At 42.5% G+C, this 19,350-nt stretch overlaps 1 pseudogene; it reads left to right on the top strand.

The window, feature by feature from the left end:
- The first annotated feature begins 12,225 nt into the window (after positions 1–12,225).
- On the top strand, positions 12,226–13,473 carry LOC128844464 (targeting protein for Xklp2-like; annotated as a pseudogene).
- The last annotated feature ends 5,877 nt before the right edge of the window (positions 13,474–19,350 follow it).

Genomic DNA, 19,350 nt, shown 5'->3' on the forward strand with positions numbered 1-19,350 from the left:
ATTGGTGAACTTTTTCTGTGAACTCTGAATCATGTTTTGAGGGTTTTTTTCAGTGCCCACTCCCCCTCCCCCCGGCTTTTTCCCTTCCCATTTCCCTTTGTTTCCTTTCCCTCCCTTTTTCGGTTTTGCCACTGAAAAAATTGGGGGTGAGGGAGGAGAAGTAGAATAGAAAAAGGAAGCTGGGAGGAAACCAAATCAAAACAAAACATTTTCAATGTAAAGGTTTTGGTTCTTTTATTTAAAAATCAAAAAATTCTAAATTTTTCATTTAAAATTTTAGGGAAAATGTCTCTTCATAAACCGTAGTTACTATTATCAAACCAGCTCTACAGTAGAACAGTCCAACAGCACTTAAATGTCCTGTAATGAAACATGGTACTCATTGTTAAGTCACTTAGGACTCAGGTGCTAAGCCTCAGAATATTAGATTGAAAGACAAGGGTTCCACCCCGTGCTAGGGGTCTGCTGGGAAGATTAGGTGCAGGAGTGGGACCAAAACCACCACCCAACTAATTAAACTATACCTACCTGTGCTCCCTACCATCCCAGCACACCCCGTCCCACACACACAGGCACTTTTTGTTCCTGCATGGTGGGAGAATAGTCACATCCTAGCCTCGCATCATCTTTTTGCTTTCTAGGATTTGGTTCTCCTTTCTACTCTCTTACACTAAGGCTTGATTATAGACTGTAGCTATTTTAAAACTCACAATAGGTTGTGTGTTTTGTTTTTGTTCTGTGCATTTTCATCCATCATGATGTCTTGTACACCGATAATCAAGAAAAGGGAGTTTCACCATTTTGTCTGCGGGTTGCAAACTCCAGGGCTCCCCTCCCCTGGGTCAGCAGACTGGCCACTAGCAGCATTTCTCTTCCATCAATTCCTAAAACTGCTCTTTGCAGCACGTGGTTAAAATTCACCCATTCAGTGCCCAGAGACAGAGAGTTTCCGATGGGTAAGTGCTCATAAAAATGAAGAGAAAAAGAAAATTGCAGGGAAAAGTCAGATTATATCACAGTCCCATTTAACCATCCTCTGATTCGTCCAGTCTCAAGGGAGAAAAATATTTCATTCTCTAGAAAAAGGAAAATCACCCCAAAACACAAAGGTTAATGACCACAGCCACACCGGCTCAGACTCTCACAGGTTCCATCCAATTATCTAAAGTTACAGTGATGGTCTAGATGAGAAAATGTTGCATACAGATTCAAATCTCTAGAGTTCAGTGACGCTCAGATCTTGATCTCAACTTCACAGACTTTGGAGGGATTTTTTGGGACTAGTGTTTTTGTATGGACCTAGCTCTGGCGTAGGGATGTGCAGTTACTCACAAAATTGTCTCTTCTGCTTTTCTCGGGTTTTATGGGGAAGCAATCCAGAAACCAAAAATAACCAAACTTCTGGAAGATTTGCTTACTGCCGCAGCTGATTGCTAATTTGAGAAAACTGCTGATATCACTGAACAACACCCAAAATCCAACTCTCCTTTCCTTTCCCTTTAAACCAATTTGTTGCAGTAACAATACACCCCGTAAACATAATGAAAACCAGAAACCCTTAACCAGCCATAACATATATTTAGTTTGTTTCTTCGGTTTTCAGTTCAGAAAGTGTGCCTGTTACAGCTGCTAAATGCATATACTTTGATTATAAACATATAGACAAATTAATGCCCAAAGTGATGCATTGAGCAGAACTCCTATTGTCACATGTACTACACTGCTGGATCAGGGCCTAAAACATAACTTACCCAGCAACAGGTCCACTCAAAAACTCTCCTAGCCACCAGAAAGCTCAAATTTTCTCCAGTGACACACTGGCAAAAGCTTGAAGTCAGTTCTGCTACTGCCCCGCATGCAGAACTCCCATTGCAGTCAGTAGGAATTCTGCACGTGTAGCAGCTATCGGATCAGTCTCTGAGTGTGTAGCAAGTCCTTGCAACATGCCCTGAAGGTCAAGAAACAGGCTTCATCAGAAAAGTGGGGGACCAGAGCCAAAGCCCACTTCCCTCAGTGAAAACATACTGCTTCCAATCCCCGTTCTTTAAAACCTGGGGACTTTCAGGAATAACATTCCAGATGATCTCATCTGTCAAAAGGAAACATGCAGAGAAGGCCTCAGATGGGGCTACTAGGCATTGTGAGATTTGTGACCCTCTAATACAACTGAATAGTTTCCTACCTGCAGAGATATAAAAATGCGGTAAGGACTATATAGGCCCAAACTTTAAGGCCTTCAGCACAGAAAACATACGTGCAATTGAAGCCCAAAATGTGAATATAACTGTCATTAAAACCTTCTAAAGGTTGTGTACCATTGACATGATGAAAAACTTGTCAGGTGTCCTTTGCTGTCATATTGTCCAAGAGGCTTTGGAAGCTCTATATGTATCTTCTATGGGATGCTGCACTGAGCAGAACTAGTTTTCTGTTACATTGATTGTCTATCCAGTAGAGAGTCAGCCCCAGGAACAACTGTATAGTGCTTTTGGTGCACTTCTGAACTGCACCTGAAAGCTGTTATAGTAGGATTTTATCTCAGTGTGTAATCTGGCTACATGTTTTCTCTTGAACTGAAGGTAATGGACTCAGAACAATGTGTCTCAAGAAAAAAACAATAAATATAGGACCATATTATTGACAGGTGTTTCATGTAAGTACCCAGTACTAAACCTTGGTCCTGCAGAAGGAACTTGAGTTGGAAGTTGGCCAGCCCTGTTCTGGCACCCCTGCAAATTCAGAGACAGAATATGCAGAGCACCCCATCCACAAAAATGGCCAAGAAGAAGGGTTCTGGAGCAGAAATGAGAGCTCCAGGGCATGGTCCATGTTTATGGACATTAATCCCCTGACCAGGCAATGACTCCACCCTGTAACCTTCGTCCCTGAGGATCATTTCACGTAGTTCCAGAATTTGTCCTAACATGATCTTAGGTTGCCAACATACCCTTTCATAGAAACAAAATGGGATTTAAAAAAAAATAAGAAAATCACTCAAGCTATTTTGAGAGTCAATCAATGTCCCAGTAATACTGATCTGTAGGTCTCTTGCTTTAGGCATTAAAATACATAGGTACATCAAAAATTAATGGACATAATGTTAACAGTGCCTATGTTAACAACTTGCCTTGGAAGGAAAATTCCAAATCATCTACTAAAGAACAGATCCCCATACTAAGACATATTTGCAGAATTTGAACTTTAGGGCTTAATCTGCTTTTTTTTTTTTTTTTTTTTTTAAATACTCAAAACTCCCTCTTTGGACTCCACCTCTAGAAAAACATAAGAACATACATAATCCTAATCCCACTAACTCATATGCTTAAAGTTATGCACATGTTTAAGTGCTTTCCTGGGAACTTAAGAGGTTTCATTGCTTAAGAAATGCAGAAAGAGATCTCTGATGAGGTTTAGAAACCAACAATGTCTTTCTCTCATTCCAAAAACAGCTTGAATCACTGTGAGTTGGTCTCAACTTGAATGAACCACTCCCGTACATAAAGACTCATTATTTCTGATAGTTATGACCATTCTGATTGCCCACCAGTTTTGACACTTGTGCAGGAATATAACATCTGCATGTGAGCTGGGGGTGAATACAGAGAGTGATTTTTCTTCTTTTGGTTTTGTTTATTGTTAATTGTTTTCTTTCCTTTCTTTTCTCTTCCCTTATATTTGTGCTTTTGAGCATGGCATTGTCAGGTGCTTCTGCCCATGGCAACTTCCATTTCTTAACTTTGTTATAACAACTATTGCCACTGGATAGTTCTATGTATAGAGAAACTGTTGTTTTCTTACAACATTATTATGTAGGAGATGTATTTCTATGTACCTCTTGTTTATTGAGGTTGTGCAGCGACTAGCACAATGGATGGGACCTTTTGGTGCTACCACAATAAAAAGAAGCAAATAATTAATAAGAGTAAATTGGATTTATGTATCTCTTACTTTAATGTGTGATAAAAATATTAATTAAAAATGTAACAAACATGCATGGCAATGCTACCAAATAACAAAACATGCCCATTTGATTTCTCTGTTTTTTGATATATTTATTATAGATGAGCTACATTTTGGAACAATGCAGAATGCACAGAAACCATTCAGTGCTGGTCAGGACAAAACTTAATCATGTACTTAAGTCCCAATGGAATTTAAGCATGTGCTTACAGTTAAGCACATGCTTAAGGGCTGTCAGAAAGAAGGATGGATTAAGCCTGTGCTTAAATATTTTCATGATTTGGGTCTAAAGTGGGCACTCACATTTGATGAAGAAACTATTCATGTGTTTCCATCCATACATTTCCATATCCATCGTGGATTATTTCAGTTAAGAGTACAGGTAATCTGCATGGGTGGGGAGGGGTGTGGGTAAGGGCAACTTGCATGACAGTTATGTATAAACACATGGGCCATGCCTCTCCAAGGACCTGTAAAATGGTGGTAATTCCATGAAATTTTGGCTAGAATAAATGTGACCAAATTCTACCCTGAGTTCCTACTGCTGGATGCAGATTTTCTGATGACAATCAGCGTGCGACCCCTGGTAGGTCAGTATCTTGTCTGTATTCAGAAGTAGTTATCTGAACAACAACAAGAAAAGATCTACTGCATGTTCCTTTTCCAAATTCAAATAGGATGGATCCCAGGTGCATCAGAACAGGGCTCAGTGCATCTGGGGAGGGAGGTCTTAGATGGAGTTCCACCACCTTTCTGTCCCTTGTATTCTCAGGACTGTACTAACTTGTGCCAATAGATAACTGGCCCAAAGAGGCCACCCTTCCAGCCAAGATATCAGGAGTAGATTATGCTTCAGCCTCACCCAGAATTCCTCATACGCTAGGTTGGAATACAGGGCAGAGCAGGAGGAGTTGGCATACGGCTGCCAGGATTCTCCTGCACTAGTAATGCAAAGGGAACTCCTAGACAGGGCTGAGGTTCTGGCCCAATATGTCTGACCGTAATGTTTTAAAAAGGTTCTCTGTGGCATAACCCTGAGTGATCCCATCTAAAATGTTACTTTTAAGAAATGCAGTAACTGCAAATGAAAGAATCAGTGTTATTTTAAACCTTGCCAACGGAGAAAATAAATTTGATTAGCATAATTCACTAATATCAAACCAGACATGATTAACACAATTCATTTTAGTCTTGCTAAATGTTAATACATCCCAAGGTCCCTTCCTTCTCCCTCTCTGACTCACTCCCTTTCTCTCTTGCAACGGATCTCACAGAAAAGCACTTTTCACTCTAACAAGGTCTCTCTTTGGAATAGCTTATTTAAATTATTGAAGTACTCATCTGGTAAACAATGCGATATTTTTAGCATTAAGGTAAAAATTCATGTCGCTTTTTAAACTAATCCCAAAGGAAATGTTGAATTATACAATCTGGTTTATTTTTTAATTGATAACAAGAACTGCTGGAGGAACTCTGTGCATCATGGCATTACAATTAAAAACAAACTGTTAAATATCGAATTCTGGGGGAAAAGAAATGCCTGCAAAACCCCCCTGCAGTAACTGTTATATACACAGAGGTGCATTTTCCATGGACTAAATGTGATGAAAAAACAAAAAGCTCTGCCTGAAAAAAGTCTGTCCCTTGAGTATAAACTGACTAATATTCCACATGTTTTAGAAAATAGCACATGTAAAAGGTCTATCAAGTACAGTTTGTATTTACACCAAGGTTAGCTGGGCAAGACTGAGAATGCCCCACTGACTTAAATTTCCCCTTAGCAACAGTATGCAACCTCATAAAGAAGACTTCTAGAACTACAGTCACACTGAGGGAAGACAGGACCAGGACTCCCTACCCTTACACTAAGTGCTTATTTTTCCTAACAAATTCAGGGCCCTAGTTAGGGGGGAATATATACTACTCCAGCATTGTTGTTATTATGCCTGAAATCCCCATCCGAGATCTGATGGCCACATTATGCTAGGAGCTGTAGAGAGTCCGAGACCCAAATTGCTTGCAGTCTAAATAGACCAGACAGACAAAGGGTGGGAAGGGAAACAGACATGTGAATCACTGGGTGACCATTACACAGCAGGTCAGCAGCAGAGCTGGAAACAGAAATTAGGTTCCTGCCTCTCATGCTGTTTCTATAATGCCTACAAACTTGTCTGATTCACTGAAGGCCTCTGCTTACCTTTGCACATTTACCTGTGCAGAGAATTTATGTATCACTCAAGTCCCATTTAAGCCCATGGGGCACTGCATGGTGCATAGGCCTTTTGCTGGCTGTCTAGGCAGGGTACAGAAATTTGGCACAAAGAGGAGGAAGAGACCCCTGAAGACAAAAAAGAGAAGGCCAATTTCCTACACACAGCCATGAAAACACACACACTTTATGTGTGAGAGGGGGCCAATCAGTTACTGCTTTCCAGAGACAGTAATTTTGTTACCTCTTTATGCAGGTTTATGTGCATTTCTGACATGTGGCCAATTTAAAGACCTTTGCTGCAATGGTGGTGTTGGTAAAGGCCTTAACCATAGTTTTTATGATGCTATTAAGTTTTACTCATTTGTGGATTTTGCAGTATATGAATACCATAGATGCCACCTTAATTAAAAGGTCTTGTCATCTGTGCAATTAAAAAGTGAAAATGTACTCTCCTATGAATAGCAAGGAATAAATTGAGTTGGCTGCATTATGCACTCTATGTACACAGCAATTTTATGCATCTTCCATTATCAAGTATTTTGTCAGCATTTTTGGTACATTCTATTAATCCAGTCTACATGTTTTATGTGTTAGTGAATTGTAACATATTAGGGCCATGTGATTTATGATAACTAAGTTAAACAAAGTTCTACTTTACAAATATATATGTATCTTATGTGTGTACAGTGCAGAAGTAAAGCTGGGCAATTTCTCGTGATATTTTCATTTAGAGAAGCTGTTGGGGAGGTGAGCAGGAAGGCCCTTCTAACTGCACAAGGAATTATCTACATCTAATGTGTAATAAGCCAGTATGCTAAAATCCAAGCAATTGGAATGCACTAAGATAAATACCACCAAACAGTGAGAGCAGCTATATTATGGATATGTACATATATAATTAGACACTGTGCTTATGTGAAAGTAGATAATGCATTATTATAATTGTGAATGTGCTTTATAAATAACAATGGTTTGACCTCAAAAGGATCAGATAAACAATCAAAAATACAGAAGATTATATAAACCTTTCTGGCCTGGAAATGTCACAAAACAGAATTTTATTAGGGGTTCTCCTTGAAGCCAAAACATTTGAGTCATCTTCTTCTGTCCCAACCAGCTACCTTCTTACCTCAGTGTTTGCCTTCAAAGGATGGTTGTCACCTGCCAACTCCAGCCAATTGAATCTTGTTCAGCAGCATGAAATAAGCACCATTCTCTCAGGATTGACTCCAGATCAAGACGTTTCAAGACAATGAAGCAACAATTGAATTCAAGATAAACTGCCTCAGTGCCATTGGACTCATGCCCTGCTGAGGACCTCTCCATATGCTACCTACAGTGTTTCTGTGAGTTTCTTCAGTTGTGCTCTTCCTTCCCAGAAGCAGTTTCTTGGCCAGAGATACTTCCAAGGGTCAATTACACACATACCCAGCTCACACCATTCAACCAGGTCATCACAGCTGATTAGTTCAGGCTACTGCACCTGACTGACCTCTCTCTTTCCAGAAGGACAACACCTTGGCAGCAGCCAGATGCCCCAGGACCAATCAGAGAGCTGAACAGGGTGGACGTATAAGAACTCCCAAGAGGGAATGCACACTCAATCCACTGGGTGTGCTCCCATTGCTTTTACTTGTTACTTCCCTTCCTGATACTTCTGAAAGCATTGGCAGAAGTAACAAAGAATCAGATAGAAGTGTAAGGTCTTTACACTTTGTATAGGACTTCCACTTCCTTGGGAGATAAAGGAGCTGAAAGAGACACAAGTTACTCTACCCTAGTCTAAAATTTAATTAGTGGATAGTATATTTTGTGGGGCTGATCCTCTGCTGTGGTAGCTCCATTAACTTCAAAAGAGCTATGACAATTCATATCAGTTGCGGATCTGCCTGTGGGTGCTTTTCAAACATCTGCTCTCTGTTTTGTGTATGCATTTGGGTCAAGATCAATGGCTAATTAAGACTGGACCATTTATATAGGTTGAAGGGACTTGAACATTATGTCAAGGTCTTTTCGCATATCAGTCCTTCACTGGACATCAGTGTAAAGATGCAATGGATAACCAACCCACTTGCTTTGAGAATCCAAGTTAATCAGCTGTGTTGAGTTAAGTTAATGGAAAAATAATATACTGGAATTGAGGCATGTGGTTGACAACTATAGCCCAGGGGGCTGAAAATGTTACCAGCAATGGGATATATATAATGCTTTATTTTCTCTATGTCTGTAGGAAAGATCCTTAGCTCCTTTGAGGCTCTGACTTACTCAAAGGTTCTCCACACAGCTGCTGTGACTTCTATAAAGAGCTACAAACCTACACTGAGGATCATGGGATGCTGCTTTGACCCCCAAATGCCCACCACTGTGATTCAGAAGAAAAGGCCAGATCTGATCCTTGAAAGGATCTTTTCCTTTTGCATCCAGGCCAGCGGGCACCTTTGGGGCTTAAAGCACCCCAGGATCCCGTGTTCTGGTTGCTATGAGCCCACATTACCTCCTTTGAAGTACTGCAGACTTTGGAGAGCATCCTGGGGCACTTCTGAGTTGTGCAGACAAACAAGTGCTGCAGTGTACACTAAAGTATGCTTTAGAGGAGGCAGTGAAGGCAAATTACAAATGGGGAAGGGCAAAAAATATGAGTGAAAAATGAATGTGGAGGAAGGGAAATGAAGGGGAAGGAATCAGGGAGGGAGTAAAGAAGTCATCATGTTTTTTAATCTGGGGGGAAGGCAAAAGAGCAAAGCACAATCCAATTGGCTGTGACAGGATAATTTCACTGATAGCTAGCCTGTTAGTAGTTTATGATGACAAATTATTCACCAGTTAGGAGGGTAGTAGTGTAAAACTATAGTAGTCACAAGACACTCTCTGGCCAATAAGGTTGTGTTTGACCATCCTAGGGTGAAAGAGAGAATTCCTTGTCTGTTGTATAAACATCATTGATGGGAGGGGGGAAAATCTCACCATGGAAACTACTAAGAAACTCCAGTTTAGTCTCCCTCTCTTTCTTTTATAGTGGCTGTTTCTGCTTTTGAGCTTACATGGAGCTCTTCTTTAGGTCGAAAGCTTGTCTCTCTCACCAACAGAAGTTAGTCCAATAAAAGATATTACCTCACCCACTTTGTCTCTCTAATACTCCGTCAATGACATACTCAAAAATGCTCAGTAAATGCCCTGGAATGGGGCCGCTGCCCCTCACTGGCAGAAAAGGGGTTAAAAGCATCCTTAGGGAGGCTGCACCAGAGGCAGCCAATCAGAGAAGGGCTGAAGGGAGCAGCCAAGCAGGCCCATATAAAAAGGGAGCTGCAGGGCAGAGGAAGGCAGTTTTCTGCTGGGAGCCCAGGGAGGTAGGACTGTGTCTCTGGAGGGCTGAGAGAACTGCCAGCACCCTGGACAGAGCAGTGCTGCTAGCAGAGACTGGGGGGGTGGGGTTTGCAGGCTGAGGCCCCGAGGCAAGGGCAAAGAGGATGCGAGGGCCACAAGGAAGTGGCCAGACAATTAGCTGCAGTAGCCATTAAGGCCTGGTCTACACTAACCCCCCAATTCGAACTAAGGTACGCAACTTCAGCTACGTAAATAACGTAGCTGAAGTCGACGTACCTTAGTTTGAACTTACCGTGGTCCAGACACGGCAGGCAGGCTCCCCCGTCGACTCCGCGTACTCCTCGCGCCAAGCAGGATTACCGGAGTCGACGTCCAGACAAGACGCGATAAATCGAACCCAGAAGTTCGATTGCCTGCCGCCGAACCAGCGCGTAAGTATAGACAAGCCCTAAGACAGGGGTCTCAAACTCAATTTACCCTAGGGCCAGTGCCAGTCCTCAAATCCTCCGAGCGGGCCAATGTCACTCATGCCGCCCAGAACCCACCCCCCAAAAAACTCTGCCCCCCACCTGCCTAAGGCTCTGAGAGGGAGTTTGAGTGCAGAAGGTTGGGGTCTGGGAGGGAGTTTGGGTGGGGGAAGAGGTCTGGGGTGCAGGCTCTGGGATGGATTTTGGGGGCTAGGGGATGTGTGAGGAGGGGGTGCAGGCTCTCAGAGGGAGTTTGGGGGTGAGAGGGGGTGTGTGGGAAGGGGATGCAGGCTCTGGGAGGGAGTTTGGGGGCTAGGGGATGTGTGGGGAGGGGGTGAAGGCTCTGGGAGGGAGTTTGGGGGCTGGGGGATGTGTGGGGATGGGGTGAAGGCTCTGGGAGGGAGTTTGGGGGTAGAAGGGGTGTGGGGACCAGGAGGGAGTTTGGGGGCTGGGGGATGTGTGGGGATGGGGTGCAGGCTCTGGGACAGAGTTTGGGAGTGGGAGGGGGTGTGTGGGGAGGGGGTGGGGGAGCAGGCTCTGGGAGGGGGTCGGGGGTGCAGTGCTTACCTGGAGCTCCAAGGCAGGGCGAGCCGGGAGGCCTCCGTGCGCTTCTGCCCCCAGGCACTGCCCCCACAGTGTCCCATTGGCCACAGGGGTGCTCAGGGTGGGGGCAGCACACGGAGGCACAGCCCCGCCCCTGGGCCACAGGGAGGGGTTGGCAGCCACTGGAGTGAGCAGGCAGATGCCGCTCAGCTCCGCTGCACTGCCGGGGCCCCTGAGGGGGGAGCACCCAGGGGCAGCAGGTGGGGCCAAGGGAGAGACCCAGCCCCAAAACTGCTGGAGCCCCGCAGGCCACATTGGGGAGGCTTGCGGGCCATAGATGGCCCATGGGCCGGGAGTTTGAGACCCCTGCACTAATGGAAGTGGATGAACAGTGGACTGCAGGTCCCCTAGAAGGGGGGAGTGCAGTGTCTGGCCCAGACAGAGGGCTGTGTCACTGAAGAGAATGCCACAGTCCTTGGAGAGATGTGGGTCCTGGAGCAGGAGTGACAGCAGTGAGGCACCACCAGGAGAGGGCGCACTAACACACAAAGCTAATTCCCATGACAACCAGCAGGAGGTGCCAGAGTGGTGAGTGAACCCCATTACATGACAAATCTTTCCATTTGTCCTATCTTTCCATAGGATGAACATACAACACCCTCTGCCAGTGCAGCCGTAGGAAACTGAACTTCTAGGTTGTTTAAAGTCACTTTATCTTCAGTCTTGATCATTGTAACACCACTGAAGGAGACAGTTTTTGCTTATTTTACTCAGAGGAGTAGCCACTTTACCTTCAGTAGCACTCCCTCTATGAGAAAGGCAAGCAGGATTTGGCCGTAGGCAGCAGTTGCATTTGGACAACTCACAGTGGCTTTGTAAGCCAGCTGTTTTTTTTTCCCTGGCAGGTGGCCATCATCTACTCCAGAAAGTAAACTTCTCTTTAAAATAAAGAGTTAAGTTGCTAGCCATTATGGTTACTAAGCTTACTTTTTGTAGGTTAAGAAACATTGTGATTTCCACCCAAGTCTTTCAGAAAGTCTTTGACAAGGTGCATCACCAAAGGCTCTTAAGCAAAGTAAGCTGTCATGGAATAAGAGGGAAGGTCCTCTCATGGACCAATAACTGGTTAAAAGATAGGAAACAAAGGATAGAAATAAATGGTCAGTTTTCAGAATGGAGAGAAATAAACAGTGGTGTCCACCAGGGATCTGTACTGGAGCAGTGCTGTTCAACATATTCATATATGATGGGGGGAAAGTGGTAAACTACAAGGTGGCAAAATTTGCAGATGATATAAAACTACTCAAGATAGTTAAGTCCAAATGAGATTATGAAGAGTTACAAAGGGATCTTGCAAAATTGGGTAACTGGGCAAGTAAATGGCAGATGAAATTCAATGTTGATAAATGCAAAGTAATGCAAACTGGAAAACAACCTCAGCTATACAACTAGAATGATGGGGTCTAAATTAGCTGTTGCCACTCATAAAAGATCTTGGAGTCATTGTGAATAGCTCTCTGAAAACATCCACTCAGTGTGCAGTGGCAGTCAAAAAAAGTTAACAATATTAGGTACCATTAGGAAAGGGATAGACAATAAGACAGAACATATCATAATGCCACTATATAAGGCTCAGGTCGATGGCAGTGGAGGGATTAATCTAAACTAGATTTATGGTGTTACATGTGACAGACTTCTGGGCTCAAGACTGCAGTGAAAATGTCTCATCCACCATCTTCCGACTCCTATGGTGCAGAATCGACCGACATCAACTTCAGGACTCTGAATGACGATAACATGCAGAGTGTAGATTCATGGTTTGATCTGAAAGCCAGTTCGGAAAATGTCCTTCCTGAAGAGAATGTGGCAATTATCTTGCAGCACAAGTCTGCCTTTTCAAAGGCTAATCTTCCACAAGGTGAAAACCATGAGATGGAGGAGAGAGAAATGTTGGAGGCAATGTTGAGATCATGGAATATTGTTGGTTCTCTGGCAGCCTGGAGAGTCCCCTCAAATGATGCTTCAGCTCCTGCTCCTTCAGGAGCTTCTCAAAGTAGGGTATCCAGAAGACTGTCGGCACAACAGAAGAATGCCCAGCAATGCAAATGTCAGGCCAGAGTCAAAGCAGAGAGATCACACGGTCACCTCCACCAAAAAGGAAGATGAACCACCCACCAAAAAACAGAAAATATACATCAGAGTCCTGCTTGGGGCTTGGGTCCTGCTTGCTCTAGCAGTAGAGAGAAATTTATTGAAGTATTGATGAACAGAGATCACTCCCAGAGCACTGAACTCTCCCCAGCCAGACCCAAAGGCAAGCTGACCATGCTTATCATGCCAACAATGCTGAAAAAGAAGAATCTTTCTGGCAAGCTAAAGAGGATGGAGGATCGGGAGCTGGAAAAGATGAAGCAATTGCAGCAGGAGACGCAAAAAGAATGAAGAGTCCCTGAGAGCAGCTATTGCTGGCACAGGACAACCTGTGAAGAAAACTACTGGTCAGGTAACAAAACCAGTTGACTTCCATTTCTCACAGATGAGAGGATTAAAGCCAACCTGGGAATGAATACAAGGAGCTGGATTTCATAGCAACACTGAGAAAGTATCCTTCAACTCTGGCACGAGTGGTGAAGAGGCCCACAGTCCCTAAACCTTTCAATCTCTCCTGTGGCAACAAAAGGAAGTTTGAAGAAACTACGTCACATTCCCCTTTCTCAGCAGATTTAAAACTTCCAGAAATGCACTCCCTCTCATTACCATTCAGGAGCAGGAGGACTGATGAAAGTCCAATTCCAGTAAAGCCACTGGCGACCAGGCTTACACAGCCCAAAACTCCACTGCTTCAAACAAAACAGTGTAACTTGCAAGAATGCAGCTGGGCTGGAGGCAGAGGAAATAGAGAAGCTCCAACAATACAAATTCAAAGCTCAGGAGCTTAATCCAAGGATCATAGAGGGTGGACCATAGAGGACAACCTGCAGACAGATGAATGGGGAGCTACCATGTTGCAGAATTGGCAGCAACAGATCAAAGAAGACCTGAAATGACAGAAAGAGGCAGCATGTTTCAAAGCTAATCCAAATGCCATTGAGCCTTTTGTACCAAAGGAGGATAGCAAGCCAAAAACAGTTCCCAAAAGCTTTGAGCTGGCAACAGAGAGCTAACGAGCATCAAAAGTTCAAAAAGCGACTAGCTGAGCTGGAAACTTTAAAAGAGAAGCTCCGAGAAGAGGCCAGACAGCAGGAGGCAGAGCAGGAGAAGGAAGAACTTGCCAGGCTGAGACAAGAATTGGTACACAAGGCAAACCCAGTTCACAATTACCACAGTCTAGAGGTGAAGCCAAGTGACCAGCCCCTGATCATGCCCAAGCCTTCCAACTTCTTGGACAGATTTTGGTGCTGATGGGCACCAACATGTAGATCTATGTGGGAGCCATCTCCGTGCTCTGGGTGTCCCTAGCTTATGACTGCCAGAAGCTGGATATGAACCAGGGGATGGATCACTTGATGATTGCCTGTTCTAGTTATTCCCTCTGAAGTGCCTGGCACTGGCCACTGTCAGAAGACAAGATATTAGGCTAGATGAACCATTGGTCTGTTCTAGTTTGGCGATTCTTATGTCTGCAGATATCTTGAAACTACAGATATGAGTATGTAGTGTTAACTCTGAAGTATAATGATAATTAACAATCTTGACATTTAAACTATTTCACGGCTGATCAAAGCACAAGAAAAGCAAGAGTTTATAATATTGTGAAGATACAATGAAGATATTGTGAGGTTTTAAGAGCTTGGGAGAATACTGCTACTTCCCTGCCTTTCATCTCCCCAGAACACCTGGCGTAAGATGCACAAACAGCTTAAAACTCACTCAGGTCATATATGCCACCTTCTGTGCATTTCTGCATAAATATATATTGGTACACAGGATATGTATGAACTACTAGAAACATATATGTTGGTTTACATTAAAAACTGCCAAGAATATACAATATTTATTGATCATCAGGTGCTATACTTTATTAGTACTATACTGGATGTGATCCTCTGTAGCACCATAAAGTTGCATTGGAGGGAGAGGTTATTGCCGAGTTACCTCTTATTTTACTATTATTATTTCAGGTCACTGGTGGTTTTTCATTTTCTCTAAATTGCTCGGCACCTTCCAGCATTCACTGCAAATCCTTTAATCCTAAATTCGTTTCTAATTCTCCTCCTTGTGCTCTAACCCTGTAAACCAGAATCCAGAAACACAGCAGATGAGACAGAAAGAGAGAAGCAAGCAGCAAGCCACATGCCTTTTAAAGCTAGAGGCTTGTGCCCTGCACTGAGCGTTTTAATTATCTTGCTAAGTTAGTGACCCAGTTGTATGATCCTTGCCTTGGAAATGGTGAGGAGTTCAGTTCGTTCCTTTCTAGAGAGTGTTGCCTCTTTTGAACTTGAGATGCTGAGCGAGTTTATGAACAGGGCTGCTGTTTTATTTACTCTCAATTAATCATGCTCAACTGTAAACAAAGTGTCTGTTTTAGTTCTGCTGACAATTATCCACTTGTCAACATCTCCCTCAAGTATTTTCAGCATCTGGCAACTGCACAAAACAGCTACATCAAAATGAACATTTTGTCTCAATAAAAAGATCGCCATGTGGCAGGTTTTCATCCGTTTTCTATCCCATCAGCAGTCAAGATATATTGTAACTAATGCAGCCAGGGCTCCTTGTCTCCAGCATTTATCCACAGACAGGGGAAAAGATCTTGTGAACTTTAGAGGAAGGCTTTGTTTGTTTTGATGGTGCTGTGGTACGGAGTCTGGCCTAATGGGGCTGGGGGCGGGGGAAGGGGGAGATAGGAAAAAGACCTTCTTTCTGAAGTGGTCAATCATTAGAAATTATTCATGAAGGTGGAATATTCTGACATCTTTGCTTAGGTGTCCTGGAAAGGTTCGAACAAGGGGGCCTAGTAACTATTTCTTACTCACTCTTTACTCAGGCAGTCCTGCCATTGATTTCACTAGGTTTGCCTGAATAAAGGGGGAAGAATAGTATTAACTACTTCCTTCCTGCTGTGATGTTCAGGTCATCTCTCTCCCTCTCTCCACCCCACACACAGACTATATCAATAAGATTCCATTCCCTTCCAAATGCACTAGGACAAGCTTTCCATTCCTTATTTTTATGAGCTGGGTTTCAGTCCTCAGAGCTTCCTTGCCGGTTTGAATTCACCCAATCTATCCGTTCAAACAAAAATTATTATTCCAGACAGCTCAAAACTCTACCTGTATTTTAAACACATGCCCCCACCCCAGGTAAAATATTTGCATGTTCCAAAATATCCATAAGCCAGCAATCAGCTGGTGACATTCCATAGAGGTTACTGATCTCTGTCCTTCTGTTACTATTGGAAACGTTGTACTGTGGGGTTTCCAGAAAATAAAATATTTGTATTTTCATCAATTGTCTTAGATTGTAAACTCTTCAGGTCGAGGACTGGGTCTGTCTCTAGCACGTTACTACCCTGTGCTATTGCAAGCTAAATAATAGAATAAATAACAACAATTAATAATAATATGGTTTGAGTTTTTAATCTTTAAACTTGATCCTGCTGCCACTGAAACCAAAGGCCAAAACTTTGCTAACTCCCAGGAAAGCAGGAACAAGCTCCATGTGTTGGTTAGTGAATTTGGTTTATTTATTTATTTATTGGAAGATTTTTTTTCTTTGGGGAAAAAAAGAAGAAAATGGGATCAAGCCAGAAAACAGCAGCTCTGACATGGAGCATTGAAAATGAAGGTCTTCTCATTCCAATAGCACAACACTGTATGAGCACAATAGATTATTGTGAAATATTTTATTGTGATCTATGCAGCTATATGGGCTGTATTGAAGGTTTGTTCTCTTTGTAATTTTCAATATCTTTAAATTGAAAATAAGTAAATAAAAGCCTCACGTGATTACCTTCCCAAAGCAGACTACGATTTTATTTCAAGAGTTTCCAATTACAGAGCAATTACTTCAATTGTTTTATCTGTGACTTGGAAACAGAGGCAGTGTGTGTGCACGGCGGGTGTGCGTGTGTGTGTGTGTGTGGGGGGGGAATATATATGGTTGACCAATCCCCAAAGCTCCTCTTTCCCAAAAGCATACACATGAAATACTGCAAAATAATAATAAGAAAAAAACACTGCTCACTTGGGAGGCCGCTATGTGAGTAGTCTGTACAAGCAGGTGCAGATATTCCTGGCATTAAAAAAAAATCAGGGGCAGATTTACAGAGATGTTTTTTTCTGACAAAAGCTAATCAATCTTAAAATGTGTAATTGATTTTAATGAACTAGCTCTTTTTTTTCTTCTCGCATTAATGATTGCCTGGAGTCAATGGCAAAATCTGGGCACCCACAGCATCGCTAGCCAGTTTTACTTGGCTACTCCTGGGTACTTCCCCCTTGAGATACAAGTGGTCACCAAAAGGGCATCAGATTAGTCCTGCTCAATCTTTCAAAGGGCCAGAGGTGAGACATTTTCTATTGTCAACGCCTCCCCCTTTAACCTTGTAATTTATGCACAATTAATTGAGATATCTTTTATACTTGATGTGTTGTAAAATTAATGCCTAATTTATGTAATTAGTCAATTAACCATAATTCCAGCATATGGTTCCAAATGCCCAGAAGGTGTTCTTGTTTCCCAGGTACTTATTTTGATGTCACGAAATACAGCTAATTAATTTTACATGCATATTAATTTAGGATCTATTTAGCAGCTCCCTTTGTGAAGGCAGATTTAATATTTGTCTTTCTAACCTTTTTGGGCAAATTCCGCGCTGGATGTTGAAATGAAGGTGACTTTTTAAACGTATCTCCACTGGTTTCCCTTTCCTCTCTGGAGTGTCTAATGACACTGGGTTGTTCCCTCTTGTGTGAAGATGCATAGGGGCTGATTATCTATAGCTTTCTGTGCATCTATGTCTGTCGGATGATCCGGCTATTGAATTTAAATCCGATGAATATTTAATATTAAACATTTCTAAGGGATTTTTGTTTGTTTTTTGCAAAGCACAATATCCCACGGACATTTAAAAAATAGTTGCTCTTAATACAATGATCTTGGAAAAATTACGAGCGTTAAAGTGTTGCCTAATTAAAGTATGAGTGTAATCTTGCAAACCTGAGATTGGTGTCTGTATCTTTTGATCAGCAATAGTTTTTTTTTATTTTATATGATACAACTTGATAAAACGCTGTATTCCACTAGTTAAACCGCCAGCCTTGTCTTGTCTTCAAATTAAAAAAAATAATAAAATTTGGTCTCCACGTCCTCCAGAAACATCTGGTTTTATTTTGTCCAGAAACTTTGTAAAACAAGATAAAATTTCTCTTGGTCCACTTTGTACAGAGATTAACGGGTTAATCGGATGGGGGGAGGGGGGCTAGCTGCCTAGGGTGTTATAAAAAGAAGAAACTGTAGCCAATACTTCAAATTCACAGTAATGCCTTTTTATTGGTGTAGCAACACTAACTGCTATATTGTACCCTACCTCTTCGGTTACAGAAAACAGACATGTATCTACTGCATAGCTGCAAAGTAGCGTGCAAATGTAATACACTTCCCAGGAAGTGAACTCCTTTTCTCATGTGCAAAGGAGTATTTATGAAACATAGCGCTAGGTAAGTAGACTCAAGTACTGTGTTGATAAATTCCTCCCTAACCGTGGTAAATTACTTTCCTACAGGGTAGCAGGGCAGTGCAGAAGTTTGCTTTTCAAGGTGTCTACACAAGTGCTGCGGTGTCATAAAACTTTTATCTCTCTTTCTGGACAAATTAATGAGCAATTTAATTAATAAAATCAGAGAGTAGTGTAAGTGCTATGATAATGAAGTTAAATGAGTGCACAATAAAATATTCACTAATCCAGCACATTGGCAAATGCCCCTTTAATTCTGCTTAGCACTAAAAGGGGTTTGAGCATCATAATGAGATTCCTCTGTCTGCTAATTAATTGACACCCTCCTGAATATTCATATGTGCTAGCACCAATACGTTCCTAATTGCACCGTGGAATGGATCTCAGAGGAAAGTAAATCGCCATAGACTTAATTAAAATAATGTATGCCAGCTAGCACACTGAAAATGAGACATTTGCCATCAAGCGGTATAAGAAAGTGGCACCTAGTTTGTAGAGAGAAGTGAGTGAGGGGATCTTGATTCCTCCCAAGGTGAATAAGTGGACAGTGCGCCGATTTTCAGCTGTAGAATCAAGAAGCAAAAGAACATATTGTCGTCAATTAAGGATTTCAATAAGTAGCTTCTAACTGCAGCATGGTGTTAAAGACTGTGAGCCGATGCATAGAATAACCAACCTCCCCAGTTCAAAGCACTAGAAACCGGCTTGACATATCTAGGTGGAAGAAATCTGGTCAGGGATGCCCTCTACAGAGGTATGTAGGGAAAATCGTTTGTCTGGAATGCAGAGAGAGCATCCACATCTGTAAACTTTTCCTTGAGGGGAAGCTGGTGTCTTTGAAGCTCAGGCTCCGACTGAATGATTCTTTGCATCTCCAAACTCCTACTAAGAGCTAATATAGTACATTTCAATTGTTCGGGTATTTAAACCGCTGGCAAATTCTCACGGAGAAATTAGGGTCTGCTCCTGTCTCACAACAGTTCTGAGCCTCACCCCACTAAGGTTTGTCTCTGGTACTTGTTGTTTCCTTAGAACGTTCCCACATGTCTGTTGTTTTTACCCACGATGCGTCCAAGTGTCTCCACCACGACTGAAAATTGTATTTAAACCCATTCGTAAGTCTGTTCCTTTCCCACCCACCCAGGAATCCAAAAAGAAAATTGGTT

This window comes from Malaclemys terrapin, chromosome 10, assembly GCF_027887155.1.
Source record: "Malaclemys terrapin pileata isolate rMalTer1 chromosome 10, rMalTer1.hap1, whole genome shotgun sequence".
Lineage (NCBI taxonomy): Eukaryota > Metazoa > Chordata > Testudines > Emydidae > Malaclemys > Malaclemys terrapin.